Source organism: Lissotriton helveticus, chromosome 1_1 (assembly GCF_964261635.1).
Source record: "Lissotriton helveticus chromosome 1_1, aLisHel1.1, whole genome shotgun sequence".
Taxonomy (NCBI): Eukaryota; Metazoa; Chordata; class Amphibia; order Caudata; family Salamandridae; genus Lissotriton; species Lissotriton helveticus.
In genome coordinates this window covers 158,795,654-158,813,506 of record NC_136057.1, presented here as the reverse complement: position 1 = coordinate 158,813,506, position 17,853 = coordinate 158,795,654, and positions in this window count along the sequence as shown.

The following is a 17,853-nucleotide window of genomic DNA, read 5'->3' as shown; positions in this document are numbered from 1 at the left end:
TTTACCCATAACTGTGCTTGGGGTGGTCCTAAGAGGATGGGACCACCACTGAATCGTTCAGCATGATATGCTCTTTGTGTTCAAGGCATCTGCTTGGTCCTCCCCCTAGGTTAGGGGGACCACAAAATCATATTGTCCAGGCTTAGTAAATATGGAGATGCATCATAATCCATGGGTGTTGTTTGAGAACACTGCCCACGTTTTGTAAATATGGGGATGCATCAAAATCCATGGGTGTTGTTTGAGAACACTGCCCACGTTTTGTAAATATGGGGATGCATCGAAATCCATGGGTGTTACTTGGGAACACTCCCTATCACAGAGTAAGGTAATATAGATATCTGCTTTGTCTTCTATATCTATAAATCCATTCAAAGCCACAAAAAGTGACTGCATGACTTCATAAATATGAGTTGAAGGTTTGCGCTGCTGTTGTGTCACAAAATGTTATGCTACAGCAGCACAAGGGGCTAGTAAATATACTTCTTTGTCTTTGTGAGAGAAAAGAGCATGTGATACTTTAGGCCCGATCTCCACGTTGGTTCCTGTCACAGAAGGGATAACAGTGGAGTGTTCATACACTGTGGGGTAGTTCTGGTAATGGTTATGGGTTTTGGTGGCAGTGGGAGCTGCCTCAAGCATGGGGACTTTACTCTCCTATGTTAGCAGGGTGGGAAGAGACGCCATTCCACCCTGGAGGACTACCAACCACAAAGCTTTGATCAACATCCAGAGTAATCTAATGGACATGGAAAGGGTAGATCTTGACTGGTTTATCTCCTATCTGACCAACCAGTCACAAATAGTGAAAATTGAGAGCTCCCTCTGTAATCAAGTCAGGTTTCAACAAGGCGTTCATCAAGGCTCGATCCTTTCACCAACCCTATTTAGGCTCTCTCTTGAACCACTTTCTGAGACTCCTAGGAACTATAGGGTCCTCCTTCACCTCCATGTCAATGATTCTCAGAAACCCCAGTAGGTCTCATCCCAGGGCTACACCACTCTTCGCTCAACACCCTGGCAAGAAACCAAACAAATGTTAGTCAACTACTGCAATCGTAACGCTGCAAAACAGAAATCCTTCTTATCGCTCCCAAAAAATCCAACCTGTATAAAAAGGAAGAGAATCCCTGTCAGCCATGAATAGCCAACCCACCTTTGTTCAGCATGCCAAGCCTCTTGGCTTCACCTTTGACATCCGGCTGAACATTCAGAGTCAAACAGCTGCCACGATCAAGGGTACCCGATGCCAACTAGGGCTTCTCTGGGGGAATCAGGAAGCTCATTCCAGAACAGGACCTAAATCAGTTGTTCAGGCATTGGGTCTCTCCAGCCTAGACTATGCAATCTCACTCCTGGGAGGCACTGCAAAAAGTCACTTAGCTCCACCCAGAGTAATCCTATATGCCGAGTCCACTTGGTTTCCCAACACAATAAATCTGACCAAATTCACCTCTCCTGCTTCCCCTCCAATGGCTTCATAGTAAAGAGAGCTCATTTTAAAACATTTTAAAGTTCTCAGGTGCAAAAATGTATTCAAGAGATGGAGAATCCCTTCTCCTAAAGCCTCTTGCTTTCAAACAAGAACAATACATGACCCAGTTACTCTAGGGAATGTTTTCAAGGACCCGGAAGTCCCTTTTGCCCGATGACCACATGCCATGCTACCTTTAAAAGGAGCTTAAGTCTCTGATCTTTGAAAGGCAATTGGGATAAATCTATGACCTCGCACTCACTCGCGAATGTCTGTTTTCCACTCCTTCTGTGCTGTATTTCAAATATATTTGCGCAATGAGTGTTGGTAAATGTTCTCTTATAAAGCGATGTGATGCTCATTGGCCATGTCCACGTTATATAAAACCATAAAAACAAAGAGATAAATAGGATCACTGTAGAGAAAGTTTATGGCCTGCCGTGGGTTGGCTTAAACAAATGATTGAGTAACATGAGTGTAATATTGCTCTAGTTTAATTTGATGCACTATTTTGTTGGATGGGAAGTGGAATGACAGAAACTTTTGGGGTGTCTCGAAGAGGGCTCTATCTTCACTGGGAGCTGATGAAAATCAGTTACGATAGGATTACGTGGCTGGAGATCAGGGTTGGAATGGCCGTACCCGGTGTCAGGTGTTTCCTCTGGAGGCTGGAAGGGTAGGCAACAGTTTTGTTACTTGGGGTCAGTTTTGCAGCTGTGTAACAAAAGCAACAAACAAGCATAATCCACTCGTTTTAGTTTCAAGCCTCTTAAGGTCAGCCTGTGCTTCACACTTGCACATCCCCTTCCACCACAATCCCCTTGGAGTGGCCAGGCTCGCTCCCTATGCACCGTGCGGGTTCTGTTCCAACAAAATTGCCAGGGCTGCTTTGGGTTCCAAGTCCTGCCCTGCTGTAGATTTATTAAGGATCAGGCTCAAGATATCAGGATGTCCGCTAATCAGTACACTTCCTCAGTGGTGTAACGAAACTTGAGGGGGTCCACCTGCAAATCACATGGAGGGGGTACCCCACGCTCCAGATCCAGTCAGGAGCTCTCAGGCCAGGGGCCCGTGCTCATTGCTGGAGAGGGTCCCCATGCACCGTGAGGGCTGTGGGGGCTAATGTTACACCACTGCACCCCTGATTTTAGCTAAACTGGTTACACAGTGATTGCCAAGTGTCAACCACTGGTCCGTGACAGCTGAAGCTGCGCACACCGTAAGTCTTATACATCCACATGTGATCTATTTAAATCAAACTGTTGTAAATCGGAATCACTGGCATTGTCATCCGTAATGGTAAAAGCAACATGGCTCCGCTCCTCGTGGAGGAGCGATGAAAGGCCATGAAAAGGTGCCATCAAATATTCAGCAGAAAATTATTCTGCAGTGCAGGCATCGACCTGCACCCAACCTACCAGCATCACCTTAGAAAACCCAAAATAGGAACCTAAATGAGACTTTAAAATGAAATTACACGCCTCTGCAAAACACAGATAGGGCAGCACATCATATGAGTCTATTCTGTTGACCATTTTTAGAGCTGACCTAGAGACATCTTTAGTTGGTTCTGAATATATATATATTGTTATAATGTATGTATACATGCTGCTCAGTGATTGTTGCCACAGTGACTGGAATCTCATGCAGCGGTGGTGACAGTTACAGATGAGCAATAATACATACATTATAATATATATATATATATGTATCCCTCGCAACTTGCCTCGTCGCAGGGGGAGCTCTGTCGTGCTGGTGCCATCTACGGGATCAAGGCAGTCTCCCGTTAAACATTTTGACACAAAGTTCCACAAAATTGATGGCACTCCACTCGGGGAAATCTTTCAGAGTTTTTATTTCAACAACTGAGATCGCCTACACGTTTAGAACATAGCGTTCTTGATCACGGCATAAATTTCAGACAATTAGTCCCTCTTCCCTTTTTCACATTAAATACACATGTAACATATAATGCATGCTGGGATTTGTAGTGAAACTCAATTCATTTAATTGCATTTAAGTCCTATTTTACACTTAATGATCAATTTCATTCATTAATCATGTTCTTTCTGTCACATTTTGGCTTCATGTGTAATGTTGTCGCGCTGTATTTACCATGTGTTTGTAAAGCGCTGTGTGTTAGTTAGTTTGTTGGGCTGAGTGCCCTAAGCCCCCAGCTGTATGTGTGTATTTTAATGTTCACCTATGTGTCAGTCGGCTCTGAGAGTGACTCCCCAGTGTTGTGTGGTCTTGCGGTGATAGACTTCCTGCGCAATGGTGTTCTATTATTATCTATATGAACTTGTGTTCAGTATTCTGGGTGTCATATATGACCCACTTATGCCGCTGGAGGTTCTAATGGTTCCTAGGCTGAGTGCCCTGGTCACCGCAAAGAATTACCACATATATATCTGGGAGTGTATGTAGGTTTAGGTGTTCTTAAATGATCTCTTTCTGAGCAAGTGTAAACAGCAAATTTATACATTTCATCTTCCTTGTCACAAGCAAAATTTAAGGTTTCAGTTTTCTATTTACAGGTGAACATATAGTTCTGCATCTCCATTCAATCCTTGAGGTTGCTTTGTTTTAAATCTCATAATGAGTCTTGACTCATTATAGACACACCCTGACCCCCTAGGCCTGCCCAGGAAGTCCCACAAGGACCCCCAGGGCCCCAAAAAATTGTTTAAAAAATAAATAAATTGCGGGATGCACGTAGGAACAGCGCATCCTAGCGCTATAAAAAAAATGAAACGCGGTCTCCCGCGGTAAATATTTTAATCTGCCCGGGGCCCCCCGCAGCCCCGGGGACCGCCACCCCCGGGGCTTCTATCAAATGGGTGCAAGGTCACCATCGCATGGACAAGGATCTTACAGCTCTCCTCTGGTAGAAAACACAATTGCTTCCTGATAGATCTTTACTTCACAAAACAGTATGAAGAAATCTGCTGAATTTGCGCCGAAAAGGAGATCGGTATCCAACCTGATTTCCTGGGTTTATCTCCGCAGGACGCCAGAGACTGGGTGAATGAGGCGTCGCTTGACTGAAAAAAAGAACCTAAGTCTTTGCTGCGTTTAATTTCAGAAACTGAGTGGTATTGAATTATAAGAATTGCTAGGGTGTGCCTGGGGTGGACAACATGTTGCACCACATAGGGGTGCTGAGGGGGTGTAGAATAGGATCTTTCCCAAGTGTGCCTTTTGCTGATGTCAATTGAATAGCCTAGTAATGCTAGCAATAATTCCACATGGGATTTATGCACATAAATACATGATGTTTATCATGCGTTAAATATTATGTGTGTTGAATACGAGCATTAATTACATACATCACATGTGAAGACTCTTGTGATGCTCGGGTAGTGATTTGAATATACTTTTTTTGAGGGGAGGAAAGTAATAATGATTTATATACAATAAATTATGATAATTACGGGGTGCCTGATAACATTGATGTAGGTGACAGCAGAAACAGGTCTATTGTAATTGTTTCTGCACAAGTTCGAAATAAAGGATTGAACTCATCCCCGAGAGTGCTCTTCCTTTTATGCAATGATACAAGGAGACGTAGAAACCAAGCTTGGATATGCACATATAGGGCCCGATTCACAGAATGAACTTAAGACTCAATCCTAAATTTACTACTATTTTGGTATTCACAGAATGCACTTACTACTTTTGGCATTCACAGAATGAATTTACTACTTTCGGTATTCACAGAAGTTAGGATTTTGTCTTAAGTTTGTCTTAAGACAGACTTAAGACAGACTTAAGGCAGACTTAAGACAAAATCGGAAGAAGAAAACCTCCTGAGTGATCAAAGGGAAGTGAACAAAGAGAGAGGGGTTGCGGGGAGCGTGACTGGGAGCAGGGGGTGAGGTGACCTTGGGGAATCTGGTTTTGATATTGGTAATTTTATCGATAAAGTAAGTATTAAGGGAGTCGCAGAGGGATTGTGATGGCAGGGGTTTGACAGTGACACGGTCGGGTTTCACAAGTTCTTCCACAATGGAGAAGATGTATTTGGCTTTACTGGTCGAGTCCAAGATCTTTGAGGAAAAGTATTCAGATTTGGCTGTAAGAATGGCGGTTTTGTAACTCTTTAAGGCTGAGATAAAGATGGAATTTTTAAGGGGACAGTAGTCAAGACTCCACTTGCGCTCGGTTTGGCGTAGGGCAAGTTTTCTTTCCTTGCGGTCCTTAGTGAACCAATGCAAGGCATCGTGGGGCCTCTTGTTTTTAAGTTATGTCAGGGGAGCGTTATCTCTTGCCAGGGACAACCAGAAGTTAAGGTTTTCAGCCTGAGTATGTGGTGAAACCGGGGGTCCGGTGGGCTGAGAGGTACTTGGTGTGGAGGTTGATAGAAATGTACAAAGAGTAGGAATATTTACCCGCCTCCAGTTCCTGGTCTTGGGAGGATCGGGGAGGGGGCTTTGGTGATAGAGGGGGTGGGTATGCAGACAGCGATAAAACAGTGGTCAGACCAGGTACAGGGAGAGATCTAGAGATCGGTGATGTCAAGGTTTGAAGTCCAGACCTGGTCCAGGGTATGTCCTTTTGTATGGGTGGCTACTTTGATGTGCTGGGTGAAGTTCATGCCATTGAGCAACTCAGAGAAATCTATTGAGCAGGGGCTTTCACGCAGGTCATGCGGCCAGTAATTGAAGTCGTCTATGATCAATCAATCAAAGAATTTGTAAAGTGCGCTACTTACCCGTGAGGGTCTCAAGGCGCTGAGGGGGGGCGAGGGGGCTGCTGCTACTGCTCCTGAAGGTGAGCAGGTCTTGGGTCTGCCGCAGATGGGTGGGGAGGGTATTCCAGGTCTTGGCGGCGAGGAATGAGAAGTATCTGCCGCCGGAGGTTGTACGTTGGATGCACGGGACGGCGGCAAGGGCGAGGCTGGTGGAGCGGAGCTGGCGGGCGGGGGAGTGGAAGTTGAGTGTGTTGTTCAGGTAGGCTGGTCCGGTGTTGTGGAGTGCTTTGTGTGTGTGGGTGAGGAGCTTGAAGGTGATCCTCTTCTTGACGGGGAGCCAGTGCAGGTCTCTTAGGTGGGAGGTGATGTGGCTGTGGCGGGGGACGTTTGGCCGGGATCCCTGTGTAGAGTGCATTGCCGTAGTCCAGTCTGCTGCTGACGAGTGCTTGGGTCACTGTTCTTCTTGCTTTGGTCGGCATCCACTTGTAAATCCTGCGAAGCATGCGGAGGGTGTTGTAGCCGGAGGAGGAGATGGCATTGACCTGCTTTGACATGGAGAGGGAGGAGTCGAGGATGAATCCTAGGTTGCGTCCGTGGTCCGTGGGTGTTGGAGCTCCTCCCAGGTGGTCGGCCATCAGGAATCGTCCCGCGCAGATTGGGTGGGACCTATGATGAGGACCTCTGTCTTGTCCGAGTTCAGTTTCGGAATTCTGGCATGATTATTAATCACCAGCTCCACTGTCAGGTTGCCGAATAGTCGGACAAAATTAGGCATGTGGGCAGGGGGCCTGTAAAATAGGGCACATGTGAAAGGAGAGCCTTTGGATTCAAGCTTGAACAAAAGAATATCAACAGAGGGGATTTTAGAAGTGGTGAGAGAAGTGAATTTATGAGATTGGGAGATAATGGCCGCAACTCCTCCCCCACCTTGCCCTCAGGCCTGTTGGCCTGGAGGATGTAATAGTTGTCTGGGATGGCGGCCAGAATGTCCGGAGTGGATTCGGTTGTTAGCCATGTTTCTGCTAGGAGCAGTATGTCTGGCGTGATGGAATCGAGGAGATAGAAGATCTCTAGCTGGTGCTTAACCATAGAGCGGGTGTTGAGATACCATATGGACAAATGGTTCTGGTTGAGCCTGGAGGAGTGAGGTGTGGATTTGGGGAGGGAGACCCTTGGGCTAGTGGATATCGTGTGGGGAGGAGGGTAGTGGGTGGTGCTTATAGGCAGTGACACGGCGCTAATCGCGGTGCTCTGCCCCCATCTGCCAGCGAGGAAAGACTGCTTTCCTGCGTGAGCCTGCACCCTCCACAACAATCGGGAGAGCCCCGTGGTGGACCGGGGTGCAGGCGGAGAGTGCAGGAGGTGAGGAGGTGATTTAAAAAAGGTACTGTGCAAATGAGCAATTCTGGTTAAAATAGAAATTAGAAAATAAAGCGTATAGCGAGGTGCGAGCGGTATTCAGATGTAACTGCTGGGAATAAGATCGCCGAGCCTTACATTCCCAACAACGTTTCCCACTGCAGTCAGTCAGCGCGTGGACAGGAAAAGCCACGCAGAGTGGCTTTTCATCTCCTTGTAAATATGGAGCAGTAAAATACATTTAAGGCAACTGGCTAATTTTGGTGATGAGGTTGGAATACATTGGCCCCACAAGTGCTGCCATCTTTATTCGAAGCCTAGGGCACTCAATGGTATTTTTTTGGGTCGAGCCTAGCAGCAGAGCTCATATCCCGCCCGCTCTCCGAGACTGCTGTAGTAGAGTATGGGATAGAAGCCAAGCCCACTCTCCTCCCATATTTTTCATTGGCTTGTGTCATTGTCCTTCGTAAATGCTGCCTTGGGATTCGTTAATTGGCTTGTTAGTCCATCCTTAGTACAGCCTTGTCTTCATTTGTACCCTCCCATGGTGACTGGCCCCTTTACTTCGGTTGTTACACAGTACATGTTTTTAGTCTAGTAAGCACTATTTTCTTTATAGGGTTTCTTCTACTGCAGGTCCAACGCTGCTTTCCTTATTTCTTCTGAAGTGGCTCTGCGGATCATGTGACAGGCTGGCTGAAAGCTGTGTTTATTTGAGTAGCTCGCGGATTTTGGCAGGTATACATCAGGGATTAGTGTGAGCTGGAGTCTGCTCTTTCAAACAGGTTAAATTTTATTCTTACAAGGCATTGTATCTGCACGAAGCAACACACAAAAAAATTGCATTTTAGGTTTGTTTATGTGCAGGAAGGAACTCCTTCCTACACATAAACAAACCTCCCTGCTCGCCGACACCCTTGTACTCTGGTGCAAGGGTGCCTGTGTTGGCGCTACAATGCTAAGGGTAGAGCCATCGCAGGGGGAAATGCCAGGCTGCACCATATCCTTGGTTCTATGGTGCAGGCTAGCATTTCCGAAGTGAGGGAGAGAGGTGTTAAGCCAGGACGGCTAACTTCTCTCTCCGCCACTTCCTTGGTAATATGCCCCAAAGTTTTATGAGGGAATGATGACAGTGCATAGGGGAGGAGATTCCTAACAAACACACTGGGGCATATTCTCAAGGACTTATCGGCGAGTTATCGGCACTTTATCACAGCCAAAGTGGTGATAAAGTTGTTGCCCCATTCACAAGTTGGCGCTAACAGCTGATATCACCAGTTTTCCTGCAATAGCAGCCGCAAAAAACATCGCCACTGATGACACCGGCAACTAACTCTAATGATATGCAGAGTAGCCGTTCCCGTGCAAAAAGCCACGACAACACCACTCTGAAAAATTCTCAACGACCAGCCAGATCTGCGATAAGTTCCCTGTGAGAAGTTGGCCTGGCATATGCTGTCCACTATTCTAGTGGGCACTTTACACCAGTCCAAACAACCCTTATTGATGGTAGGTTAAGGACAACCTTTAAAGAAAGCTATCCTAGTGGTAGCTGTGGAGAGAAGCCTTCAGGCTAAGTCTTGGAGGAATGTAAAGCAGCTTGTTTTACCAGTCTATAATCTCGTGAATGACCAAATGAAAGGAGAACCACACCAGGTATATATAAAAAATATATGTATTTATTCTAAACACATCCCTCTAGTCTCTTTGGGGCCGATTCACAGAACTAACTTAAGACAAAATCCTAAACTTACTACTTTTGGTATTCACAGAAGTTAGGATTTTGTCTTAAGTTTGTCTTCATTGCTGACTACTACTTTCGGCCTACACTGCTGTCGAGTAGGTCACACATTTGGAACTGAGCCTTGATTTATTTATGGCAGAGTTTATATCACTGTTCGAGCCTCATTGCAGACTGCATACCTTTTCAGCTCCGGTGCCACTAAGTCTGTGCCCTGACATTCATGGACACTCACTTGGCCTTCCACGACCCCTTTGTTCCTTGCTGGCGGTCTGTCGGGCTTGTGGGGTGCACGTTAACCACTGCACTCGGTCCGGGTGCATCCATGTTGCTACGCACTTTGATATGTTTTTGGTGTGTTCTTTTTGTTGCTTTTATGTTGCATTTTCCCACCTGACGCGTTGGATTTGCAGACCTGTCACTGGTATTCTCTGTTTTTTGTATCGTGATTGGCTTCATCGCAAGTTTTTTTTCATTGGTGTTTCGCATTTTTGCGTCGTAGCATTAACTTTATTGCGGACAGTTGATGCATTGTTGTGGGCCTATTGCATGGTGCCTCCATGTTGTGAATACTTAGTTAACACATCGTTATTTTCCCGCGATACACTGTGATGTTGAAAGTTGCGTTAAGCTAATTTTGCAATAGTTATCACACGTTCTTGACAATATCCCCCATACAATGATTTGCTCTTCAGTCTTGAAATGCTTTTCTGACGACCATGACACTGCAGATAGAATTCGGGACGGCGTTCCATTCACAACTGAGCTGGGTTTCCTTACTTCTGCTTTGGTCGTGCTACATAAGGGAGTGTGTAGGCAGCTACCTTAAGGTGCTACTACAAATGGCCAAAGAGGGGGTAGACTGTGGATATTGGACAAAGGAATAGCTAAATGGCAAAGTAAAAGCACAGCTGTGGCTCAAAAAAATCATTATTCTGGACCTGTTCTTGGTAACGTCATCTACAGCAGAAGTTTGGTGGGTTGGGTCCTTAGCTCGATACTTGCTGGCACAGCATCGTGTTTATAGTACTGCTCTTCCACTTGACAGGCTAATGTATTCTGGGAGTTTTGGCCTTGGATGGCTGCCACTGACGCTCATAAAGACAATGTTGCAGGAAACAGTGGCCAGTAGCAAATAAAAGGTGACATGGCACGAGGTGGTACTCGTAATGGGCAGGGAGAGACAAGGTGGCAGGGAGTCTTTGGGCCTCATTTATGAGGCCTTGCATCAGTTTTGTGCTTCCGAAGCATCACTTTTTGTGACGCATCGGCGGCGTAAAACATGCCTCCTGGTGCGTACTATTTACAAAGTGACACATCTAAGCAGATGTGTCACTTTGTAAACCCCTGCGCTACATTTGTAATAGAATGTTATTGATGTTAATGTTCTAGTGATGCCTTCCTTGTGGCTTTAAGAGCCTGTGTTCTTTTAAATGGTTCTAGGGTTCCTGGCTCACGGTTCACTGGGTGTTCTCAGTTACTGAGTGAACTCCGACCGTCAGGATGCTTGTGGATTGTGGGTGAATAACTTGGAATAAACTTCTACCTGATTTTCATGAATGTACAGCGTTACTGGCTTATTACAATTTGGCGACGATTGGGATCATTTTTATTCACCCACCAACCCACGCAACAGATTTTAAATATCTGTTTGATTACTTCTGCTTAAAGGACTCAGTGGAAAGCTGGCATGAATCGTCTATGACCTACGTCAGTATCGACGACCATTCGCTTCAAGTTATATGGTACGTTGGATTACAGTAGGATCATCCTTATTTGTTAGCGTAGCAGCTTTAGCTACTTAAACAATACCCGAGTCTCTACTACTGTGGCCTATTCTAGACGAAAACCATCTCCCCTTCAGATCATTGGGAATATCTGTATACACAATAATTTACATCCATTGATTTTCTAATGAAAGAATTTTTTATTGTTATTTTTTACTTGTTTCTATGTCATTGATTATCCTCATGACTTCTTTTATCAATTTTATTCAATTAAATCCCCAAATGCTAATTTTGTGCCTGATTATTTTTTACTAATTTGTAGTTACTTGAACACTGCCAGTATAGCTGTTTTTGCCTGGGTGTGTTATTTTTCCATAATCTATTCTGGAGTTTCTACTGCTGTGACCTTTCGCGTGTAAAGTCATCTGCAGTGAAAAGTTATGAGACTGAGCTGTGGCTGGTTGTTGGAATTGGCGTCCTGATTAGAGGGGTCATCTAAGGAAACGGTGATCGAATGGTGATCGAATGTGCATCGTTTGAAGTCGATCGCCTTACCGTCTCGTTCACTGTCTCCATATCGGCACTGGTTGGAAATTCTTAACTCCGGGAAACTTGGATGTGACGTTCTTGCAGCGTGGATGATCTATTCCGAGTGTGACGTAAAGCCGTTCAGCAGTTCCTTTGTTGCACTTACGCGCAGGGAGCCACCCGGCAGCGCGTCGTCGACGTGACTCCATTTTCAGGAAGTGAGACGGAGATTGAACTCGTAAACGAGCAGCAACGAATCCATGTATTTTGAACTTTAAGGAAAGGTGGTGCTATTGTCAAGATCGTCTATTTTTGGCTGTATTTGTCTTTTTATCGATATTCTTATTATTGGGACTTCGAGACTCTTCCATGGACTATAATTGTAATATATATATATTCTTTCTTCTTTTGGCAGGTTTTGGTTTGGGTGGGGGATTAACCTGCTTACTATACTGTAATGTTTGGTTATTTGTGATTATGTCTTCGGTTAAAGATATTACCCAACCTCCACCCTTTCTCGCCAAACCTGGTAAACCTACTCTTTTATGGCCAGAGTGGTTGGGTTTGTTTCAAAATCACCTGGTAGCTATAGACGCAGTTGAATATTCGCCGCCACGTAAATTTGCCTTATTATTTGGTAGTTTAGGGCTTGCTGCTCAGCAGATTTGTAATAGTCTTACACCTATTCCTCCTCCGGTTGGTCAATCAGGAGACAGACAATGGAATGTTTACTTGAAAGCACTGACCAGATTAAAAAAGCAATTTGACGAGTCTCCTAATATTATGTTATAACGGCATAATTTTTATAAACGAAAACAAAAGGAAGATGAGAAAATAGAGGAATATGTGGCAGCGTTAAGGGTTTTGGCTATTTCTTGTGATTTTGGCCCTCTTTTGGATAATTATATTAGGGACCAGTTAGTGTTTAATTGTGTTTCTGCTAAAATCAAAGAAAGAATCCTCAGCTGTAAGAACCCTTCACTTTCTGAAGTAATTGATCTAGCATTAAGCATTGAGAGGTCAGTGTTATCAACTAAAGCAATGTCATTAGATTCTTTGGCTAAAATTAGTCTGGTTACAGATGGGGGTGAAGAGGAAGGTTTATATGCTGTAGGTAATAAAGATAAAGCAAAGCCTTCTCAAAATAAAGGTCAGAACTTTTGCTTCAGATGTGTTTCGAAATTCCACATTTGGAACTTTAAAGGCTGTCCTGCTTTGGGTAAACGTTGTTCAGTTTTTAAAAGGGTAGGTCATTTTCAAAAAGTGTGCAGGTTTCAGAAAAAGAGTGTTAAAATTAACAATGTGAATTGGGATGATTGTGCTGAATCTATGGACAATTTACTTCACATGTTGGATGTGGGGAAGGAGGAAATTAAGGGTCTTTTGTGTTCTTCAACTATTGATGGAATTCAACTACAGTTTATGGCCGATTCGGAGTCGCCCATCACGATTCTTCGGGACTCTACATTCTACGAGAAATGGGCTAAAGAGACTGTCCTTTTGGCAAGAGAGCTACCTATTTGTTGCATTGAAAATATGATGATTGAAAGGGGTGACCTGATAAAAGAGTTCAAAGATGTTTTTAGCAACAAGGTGGGTCTGGTGAAGGGAGTGAAACATAAGATCAGGCTTCTTCCTAATGCTTCACCTGTTGCTCACAAGGTTCGCAATATTCCTTTAACTATAAGAACAGAACTTAAAAAAATGCTGGAGGATTTATGCGACCAAGGGATTATTCAGCCGACTGAGTCGTCAAAATGGGTCGCCCCCATTGTGGTCGCACAGAAAAAGAATAATGAGATCAGATTATGTGCGGATCTCAGGGGTTTGAACAAAAACATCAAGGTGGACTGCCACCCTCTTCCAAAAATTCAGGAGCTGTTGGCAAATTTGGGGTGGGGGGGGCAAAGTGGTTCTCTTTAAATGACCTGAAATCTGCCTACCATCAGGTGCCATTGTCCAAGGATTCTCATAAATTGACAACTTTCGTCACTCCGTTTGGGGCGTTTAAATTTTTTGAGACTCCATTTCGGGTTGGCATCAGCAGCCAGTGTATTCCAGAGGTTGATGGATTGCCTAAGAGTTTGAAGGGGTTCAGGCTTATCTGGATGATATTGGTATTTTCGCAAATAGCCTAGATGAGCACAATATTTTGTTGAGGAAGGTTCTCTCTTTGTTAGGAGAGCAAGGAATGACCATTCGGGAGGATAAATTTAAGTTTGGTGTGCAAGAGCTGGAGTATCTTGGTCACACTATATCAGCGGATGGTATCAAACCTAAATTGTCAGTAATTAAAGCTTTGAAAGAGGTGAAAGCTCCTTCGGATAAGGATTCTCTGCGTTCGTTTCTTGGACTGGCAGAGTATTATGCCAGATTTGTGAGTAATTACGCACAGGTGGTGGAACCTCTTAGAGTGTTGTTAAAGAAAGGTCAAAGATTTGTGTGGTCAAAGGACTTGGAAATGGCCTTTGATAAGGTGAAAGAGTTGATTGTGGCAGCTCATCCTCTCCATGCGTTTCGTGATAATTGTGTTTCTACTATTGCTGTGGACGCAAGTATGAGTGGTTTAGGGGCAGTGTTAAGTCAGGAGGTGGATGGTGTGGAAAAGACAGTAGCTTTTGCTTCAAGGTCTTTAAAGGAGTATGAGAAGCGGTACAGCACCATAGAGCGTGAAGCTTTGGCCTGTGTGTGGGCAGCCCAGAAGTTCAAAATGTATGTCTGGGGGAAAAAGTTTTTGATGTTATCGGATCACAAGCCTCTCTCTTTTATTTTTAGTAGAGTTTCCGAAAATAATAATTTATCTCCTAGGTTGACAAGATTGGTTTCGAAATTGCAGGAATACAATTTTGAATTAAGGCATATTCCGGGGGGTAGGAACTTCCGGGCTGATTGTCTGTCTTGGATGTCGTTGGTAAAGAGGAAGGGGATGACTTAGTGGATGACGATGTGGAATGTGTGACTTTTGTGGATGCCATTGATGACTTTAATTTTTCAGTTTCAGAAAAGGATTGGTTAAGTGCTAATGAGAAGGATTTAATTCTGGCCAAGGCTATGGAATTTGCATCAGGGAGTTGGCCGGAGGTGAGAAATTTGTCTGGCGATCTAAGGATCATGGCACAGGTGTCTGAGGAGTTGTCGGTTAAGGACAATATCTTCTTGCGGGGGGATAAGGTGGTTCCACCCGCAGAGCTACGGAAGGATATTATTTGGTTGGCTCATAAGGGGCACTTAGGGGTGTCAAAGACTTGCATGAGAATAAGGGCGCATTATTGGTGGCCTGGTGTGGATTCGCAGGTTAGATCTGTGGTGAATGATTGTGAGGAGTGTTTACTCTAAGATAAACACTGGAAGTTACCTGCTGTACATTTGCATCCTACAATTTTTCCAGCTTCAGCTTGGGAGAAAGTAGGTTTAGATTTCTCAGGTCCTTACAATATCTTACCAGAAGGAATGAGATTTTTGATTTTGGCTGTGGACTACTTTTCCAAGTGGTTATATTATAAGTTCGTGGATGCCCCTTACTCGGACAACACTATAAAATTTTTAGGTAAACTTTTCATATTGGAGGGGGCACCCAAATTTTTGGTGACGGATAACGGGACGCACTTTGTCTCTGAAAAGATTTGTAAGTTCTTAAGTGCTCAGGATGTGACACATCTCAGAGTGGCGCTCTATTCACCGACTTCTAATGGTTTGGTGGAATGGGGCAACAAGGTTGTGAAGGAGGGTATTCAAACGGCTTTAGCCTCGGGGTGGATGTTGGATCTTTTATTGAGAAAAAGGTTTGGAATTACAACACGTCTCCACATTGCACTACAGAAGTTACGCCGTTTGAGTTACTGAGAGGTAGAAAAGTGCATTCGGCTCTGTTCCCGGCTAGGTTAGGTAAGAAATGTCCAGAAGTTAGTAGGGTAAATAAGGATAGGGATTTAGCTGAGGTGGTTAGAAGTAAGCAAGAAACTATAAAAAAGAAATTTGATAGAAAGAAATGTTCGGATTCCCAAAGCTTTTTGGTAGGAGACTGGGTGATGATTAAGAAACCTTTCAGGGTTTCAAAAGGGAGTTCTGTATTTTCTAATCCTGTGCAGGTTGTTAAAGTTAGTAAAGGAGCAGTTTTTCTTGGGGATAAAGGTTGGTGGAACATGAGGCAGCTGGTGAAGATGTCTGAAGATCAAGCTCTAGTGGTTAACAGGGCCCACAGCAGAAGGTCCACCGATTATAGTGGGTGGGCTCATTGGTTATCATCCGATGCATCTGGAAGTGTAAGAGATCAATATGATTCTTCGGCGAATGTTGCTGCTTCAAAACAACCTGCCATTTTTCTGGATTTGGAGACTTCTCCTTCCAGTCAGCCTTCTTCTTCTTCTTCTTCTGTTATCAGGAAGGGAAGGCTGATAAAGGCGCCTGCTAGATTTGATGATTTTGTTAGATATATGGGTAATATGTTTTTGAAGTTTTTTTTATTTTTTTATTTTTTTTTAGTGTTGTGTTTTTTTGGGGGGTGTTTTGTTTTATTTAGATAAAGGGGAAGATGATGTAATAGAATGTTATTGATGTTAATGTTCTAGTGATGCCTTCCTTGTGGCTTTAAGAGCCTGTGTTCTTTTGAATGGTTCTAGGGTTCCTGGCTCGCAGTTCACTGGGTGTTCTCAGTTACTGAGTGAACTGCGACCCTCAGGACGCTTGTGTATTGTGGGTGAATAACTTGGAATAAACTTCTACCTGATTTTCATGAATCTACAGCGTTCCTGGCTTATTACAACACTATACCTGCATCAGGTATAATGTATGGAGGGGGGGGGCGTTCCGCCGCAAAAAGCCTCGTAGAAGTGACACAGTGAAATCTATGAGATTTCACTGCGTCACTTCTAGGACGCCGTTGAATCAAAATCTTGCGCCTGCCTCACAGCAGGCATAAGACTGATGCAGGCCCTTTCACATGGAGCTTGCCCCATGTGAAAGGACACATTGTTGGAGTTGCGTCACTTTTGTGACACACTCCATCAGTGCGCCACTTTTGCGCTTACAGATACGTCAGAAATACTGACGTATCTGTAACTCCATGCGGCATGATGCGTCATACATTAAATATGACGCATCAGGTATGTCGCAAGGAGGGCGCACTGAGAAGTGACGCATCGCTACTTTCAGGCAGTGATGCATCATTTCTCATAAATGAAGCCCTTAAAGTTTTGCCACTACATTCAGAAAAGAAAATGTAGTGGGCAGTAAGTGGTCTCCTTCAACGTAGTCCTCCTATCATTTCAGCTGTGTGCATTCACAACTCGTTACACTCTGTGTAAGACGGCACATGCGTCTGGTGGCAGTGACTCCGTGCTATGCGCACTGTGGATGGGAATGCATGGCATTGGTGTGGTCATTTTGGTAAACTCCATGGGAATAGTGCGGTAAATCTAGTACAATACTGGACTACAAAGCTAACATTAATCTCAGTAGTGTTACAGAAGTACACCTTTGTCAATTTCGAGATATTTGGATATTTTTCTAACCCAGTTTACATAATTTTGTGTAAAACGCGTCTAATTGGGTTTGCACCCATTCTAACACATGCTCCCATCAGAAGCTGAGTGAAAATTGCATTTGCTTCTGTTTTTGCAACCAGTTGGCAACAGGAGTTAACTGCCCTTGTAGCACACTGTTCAAGGGGTGATAACCAGTGGCGGGTCCTTGAGGGAGTGCTGTGGGGTGGTGAGTCGGGGGAGGGGCAGGGTAGGGAGGGTAGTAAACTCCGGCATACGGTCGAACTGAGTTAAGTACAGAAATAACTAAGTACAACAAATTTGCTTTATTTATTTATTTATTTAGTTAACTCCGTTCGGCCGTATGCCGGAGTTTCCTACCCCCCAGCCTGCGCTTCCCCCAGCACCACCCCCCCACAGCACTCACTCGTGGAGCCGCCACTGGTAATAACACCAGCAAATGGGGTGCAGGAACTGTTTTATGTTGTTACCTTTTACTACCACAGTTTGTCATCGTGTAAAAACACCCCGTGTACCTGGTGCTAATGTTTTTTGCGTATGTGCAACAATTCCTAGGCAATTACAGTAGTAACAAAGGGAACTAGTTAAAACAGGAGGACATAAAGGATAAACATAATAATAAAGTCATATATTGTTGACGGCCTCCATCGCCTGCATTTTCGTTTCTTCGGCAAACATCCGTCATCATTGCGACTCGTGTAATTGACACCGAGGTATCTGTCAAACCGATAGAACGTCGTAACATATTCCCGCCCCACATCAAGAGGGTGAAATATTACGGAGGATTCATTCCGAAGTTAACGTAAAACCGCTCCGCATTATTTGGATGT